Raw genomic sequence first — 6000 nt, forward strand, 5'->3', positions numbered from 1 at the left:
TGGACATATATACACTACCAGATGTAAAATAGGTAGCTAGTGGGAAGCAGCTGCATTGCACATGGAGAAAAGCTCAATGCTCTGTGACCACCTAGAGGGGTGGGATAGGGAGGGTGGGAGGGAGACATAAGAGGGAGGGTATATGGGGAGCTGATTCACTTTGTTATACAGCAGAAACTAACACACGGTTATAAAGTGATTATATTCCAATAAGGATGTTTAAAAAAAAATCAGCAGTCTTGCTTGTTGGGTGAGAGAGTCCTGAAGTTTGCTGTTTGCAGTTTTCCAGAGGTCTCTAGCAAGATTGAGACCCAGTGACACAAAATGGTAAGCAGTTAATTAGCACTGCTTTTATTGACTTTCTTCCTTTTCCTATCTTACTTTCCACTCCTCCCATGATTTCTGACATCATAAGACAAATAAACCACTTGAATTCAATTCCCTTTCTCAGTTTTTTTCTTCTCAAGAATTCTAACCTTAATACATTTGGGTTTAGAAAATTGTCCATAAAACCAAAGTAGTTAATTGCATTTTTAAACCTTCTTTTTTTTTTTTTTTTCATGAGAACACATTGGGAAAAAAAATTATTTCTGGCTGCTTTTCATGAAATATTGACATTGTAAAGATAACATAATTCATAATATGCCACCATGATGCAGACACTGATGACAAGCTAGTTAATGAATGTAGTCAATTTAAAGATTTTTAAAGACTAGTCATCACACAAGACACCTTGAAATGCCCTGGAATTTATGATGAAATAAATGTAATAGAAGCCTCCCCAAATTTGGCAGCAATCTTTTTTTTTAAACTTTTTATTTTATATTGGAGTATAGTCGATTAACAATGTTGTAATAGTGTCAGGTGCACAGCAAAGCAACCTAGCCATACATACACAGGTATCCACTCTCCCCCAAACTCTCCTCCCACCCAGGCTGCCACATAACATTGAGCAGAGTTCCCTGTGCTATACAGTAGGTGCTTGTTGGTTACCTATTTAAAATATAGCAGTGTGTACATGTCAGTCCCAAAGTCCTTAACTATTTCTTCCCCCCACACTTCTCCCCTAGTAACCATAACTTCATTCTCTAAATCTGTGAGTCTGTTTCTGTTTTGTAAATAAGTTCATTTGTATCACTTCTTTTTAGATTCCACATATAATTGATATATGCTATTTCTCTTTCTCTGTCTGACATAATTCACTCAGTATGACTATCTCTAGGTCCATTCATGTTGCTGCAAATGACATTATTTCATTCTTTTTAATGGCTGAGTAATATTCCATTGTATATATGTACCACATCTTCTTTATCCATTCCTCTGTGGATAGATATTTAGGTTGTTGCCATGTCTTGGCTATTGTAAACAGTGCTGTAATGAACACTGGGGTGCATGTATCCTTTCAGGCCATGTTTTTCTCCAGATACATGTTTTCCCAGAAATATTTAAAACATCTATTATTTATTCATTGGACAAAGAATCATCAATTATTTACTCATTGGACAAAGATTTATTGGAAATCTCTTATGTATATATCTCTTATCTTAAGCAAAGCACAGACTAGTGACTTGAGAGACAAATGAACCAAAATTAGAATGCAACATGATAAGTCCTTAAACAGAGAATTACAGGAGACACAACAATGGAGAGGGATAGGGAGAGGAAGAGGGAAAGAGAGAGAGAGAGAGAGACTACTTTATACTTTTAGAGGTGAAGGAAGACATCCTAGTTGAGCCTGTGAGAAATTTGGGGCTTCTTAATAAGTAAGGAGGTTGAGAAGGCTACTTTAGCTTTGAGGATTTATAGGCAGGCAAGTTAAGGAAAAACATTATAGGTCAGAGGAGCAGCATATTAAAAAATGCATAAAGGTGGTGTCCAAAGGAGTAAAGAGAGGCTTTACCCCTGTTCTTTTCATTTATTTATTTGTTTAGAGACAGGGAAGGAGCATTGAAGGACTTATTATGGTAATACCTTATTTTTCTGCCTTTGAATCAAGTTCAGTAAACATTTCTACCAGAAAATGTATGTTTCAATACTGACCTAATGAATATATTTTGAACCTGCTAGCATTTTTAATAATAAATATTTTATAAGGTGGATATGAAACCAGAAAGATAAATGCTCCAAATGGCAAATGCATATCTGCAACTCCTATATTTCAATGGCATCTTTTGATTCTAGGACCTAAAGAACAACAAACTTCTGATCATTTCTATTAAAACCAACCTTATCACATGCATTCTGTTGAACAGACTGTGTGTGTGTGTGTTTGTGTTTGTGTGTGTGTGTGTGTGTGTGTTGGTGATGATGATGATGTTGGTGGAAGGTGTTCTTCTCTGTCTAGAAATAAAAATTCCCTTCAATCCTTCCACCTCTCCAGGAAATGCTGGGACAGATTTTTCCTCTCTTCTTGCTACCCATCACTCGCTACTCCCTGAAGCATCGAAGGAGTTGCTGGCATATGTGGAAGCTGGCTATTTGTTGGTTACTGATGTTTGTTGATTACTGATGAAAGTTAAAGATAATGTATGTTTCTGCCCTTTGTCTTTCTTTAAAGAGACCTACCCACAAGCTGAGAACATTTCCCCATCTACTTCTGCTGTGATGTTTAAGCTTCCTACCATCCTCTTGAATATCCATCTATACCAGGGCTCAACTCACGGAAGAGGTGACAAGAATCCCTATTCTGACTTCAAGGTCAGGCTTCTAATTGTTATCTATTAGAAATCAAGTGGATCATATGTTTTAATGTTTACCCAGCTCCTGTGCATCAGCTGGTCTATAATCTGGTGGGTAGGAAGGTGGAATTATTAGGTTCCTCTAAACTTCAACAGTTTTTCTTTCTTCTAATGGTCACAAGAACACTTCATTTGCATTGCACAATGCACATTATAGCATGCTTGAGCTGAAACCAATCAGCTAGAGCTGAAAGGAATGGTAGGGAGCATGCAACCAATGGCTCAGTTCATAGCTAGGAAACTCAGGTCTACACATTTTAAATGATTGTCTAAGGTCATAGATCCACTTGGAGGAAGAACTAGGGCCAGAATTTAGTTCTATTAATATTCACTTCAGACTACTTTTCACATAATCTGACTTCCTCTCAATAAATAGGTACTTAATAAATGAATGAACATAACATTAAACAACCAAAGCATAGGCCTATTTAAAGGACACCATAGTATGAATGCATTAGACCTTAAGGTGATAGAGCACCTAAGTACTAATTTCAAGCTACACTTTCTGGAATTCAGTGTTAGCAGTATTATACCTCATAACTAAAAGACTGTGTCTGTTAGTAATAAAGGGAATTAAAGTGGACTTACAAAAAAGGAGGGAAAAATTGAGCCATTTCATCGAAAGGCTCATGTTTATTTGGGGAAACCAGCATGCAGACAAACCAGTACATCTACCTTATGGCACTGGCTACAGTGGAGCTTCAGGGACAGAGTCAGGCAAACGCAAGTGAGGAAGCAGTGGAATCTCTAGAGGAACCGAAAAGACATTGCAGAGCACTGAGTAGATCTGTAAATATTGTGAGATGGCTAACGACATCTTAGTGAATGGGATAGAAAGAAGTCGAAGAACAGGGGTGGGAAGGTTGGTGGGAACTGGGAAAGGAGAGGAATCTTGTGTGTAGATGAATGCTGGGGAACAAAAGGAGTGGGAGGGTCTTTGGGCTGCCTGATTAAGGTGAGAAAAAGACATTCATACATGAGCAACAGCTCCAAAATTTATGCTAGAACTTGGACTAAAATAGGACATCTTGTTAAAGCACAGTTCTGATAACATTTACCCTGGCTTTAAAATTTATGTTAGCTCTACCATATCTTCTGGATAAAATCCAACTTCTTAGGTCTGCCAGTTTTGGGGCCTACTCCATTTCCCATCAGTATACAAGATTCTGATCAAAACAAAGTTTCTCTTTATCCTGTATATTTCCCCTTCTCCTCCCAATCACCTCCCTTTGACACTTTCATCATAGTTTTCTTACGAATGATGCTTGTCTCTCCTTCATTTCCCACAAGACTCAGCCCAGTTGATATTTAGCACACAGTTCAAATGTCACCTCATTCATAAACTTTTTCTACCATATAGTGGTGTTTTCTCCTCTTCTGAGCTCCTCTAACATGTAGCTATAACTTGTGTGTGTGTGCTTGTGTGTACATGTTTAGACTTATTTTTCCCAGTAAACTCTTCAGTACTCAAAGGAAAGATCCATGAAAGTCTTAACTGTATTCATTAGAGCAGCTAATGGACAGACTGTCAATGACTCCTGTATGATGACTTTTTTTCCTCTAAGCAGTAGATTTGAGGCTTTGAATGCAACTTATTATGAGGAGGCACCATTTTGAATTCAGTGTATGGGAGAAAAGCATGATGTCTTCACTTTTTTTCTAGAAACAAATAAAAGAGGGAGAGATGACAATCCATTTGTTTCTCATATGATATTAACATATTTGTGATATCAACAACTAATTGTGATAATTGATATCAACAACTAACATTAATATAACCCTTTTCCATTTCTAAGAACTATACAATTGCATACACTACCTTATATGGAATTTCACAGTGACCTACATATATGAGAGTTATAATTTTCAAAGATAGAAACAGCAGCTCAAATGTGCCAAATAGTTTGTTCACAGATAGAATCATTCTTCATCAGGACTTTAACCCAAATCCTCTGACTCCAATATGCTAAAATATAGTGTCTCCCCTGAAAAGATAATTAAAACCATTTTACCAAAGCATTTCAGATCCCTTTACCTTTTTTATCAGATGCAGAACAACTAAGTAAATGCAAATTAGTATATTTCTTTCCAATTTGAAAAAGGAATTTCTCATTTAGAAGATTAAAAACTTGATAATAATAAGTTACTCTTAATGAGGATCTGTTCTGCATCATTTCCTAAACATTGCTCTTAGAAATTATTATTTCCATTTTATAGATGAAAAAACTGAAGCACCAGGATGCTAAGTAACTTGTCCATCACTTCAAAGCTAATAGACATCAGATCTGAAACTCCAGTCAAATTTTCTGACTTTAAACCTATACTAATTTCAAAATATCCAACTGCCTGAAGAGAAGATAAAGAACAGAAAGAAAACAAGCAAGAGAGAAATGAGAAAAGTGTGTAGAAGGCACTTATATACAAACATCAATTTCTTCTCAAGTTTCTAAGATCTGAAGATTCTCAATGACTAAATTCTTTCCTGGAGGTAATATATGTACTGAGAGAGACATAAAAAAATGTTTTTAGGACACAGGAAGACTATTTAGAACAACACTCAGTAGACAGAACATTTATGACTTGCCTAGCAGGAACAAAAATGATTCTTCAGGAAACACTAACTGAAACAGTGATGTCAACACCAAGCTTATGGAAGTTCTCCCCTGAGTAGATCCTTGTATTATTTTTATTTCATTCTTCTTCTTGGGACATCTAGAATTTGGGACATTACTCCCAAATTCATTACCTTTCTATAACAAACTATATTCTTATACAAATACTTTAGTAAATGTCTTTCAGGATCATGTAATTCCTTTAGGGGTTGCATGGGGAAACCCTCTGTCCACTTGATTTATGAAAGGCAGATGGTTAGTAATACTTGAACTGTTATTGATGCCTCCTGACATCTTTCTCAGCACCCTTAAAGAGAGTGGCATAATTCTTTAAGACATAATATTACACTTAGGAATTGCTCTAAAATATCATCAATCTTTTATGCACGACTCTGAACAAGCAGCTAGTGTTAAATAAACCATAACCAGAAATGAAATTCAAGTTACTTTGAGTGACTTCAAAATGCTCTCCATTTGCCAATTATGTCCTACCATATTTCATTTTATCAGTTATTCACTATTCTTGGCTAAAAATACAGTTATGACAAATAGTATATCTCAGAGGAAGTTTCATGATTTTCCAAAGAAATACGATCAATATGTCTCAGCCAAGCCATCCTTTATATTTTGCACTTGGTGAAACTAATATT

Source organism: Leucopleurus acutus, assembly GCF_964270905.1.
Source record: "Leucopleurus acutus genome assembly, chromosome: 4".
Lineage (NCBI taxonomy): Eukaryota > Metazoa > Chordata > Mammalia > Artiodactyla > Delphinidae > Leucopleurus > Leucopleurus acutus.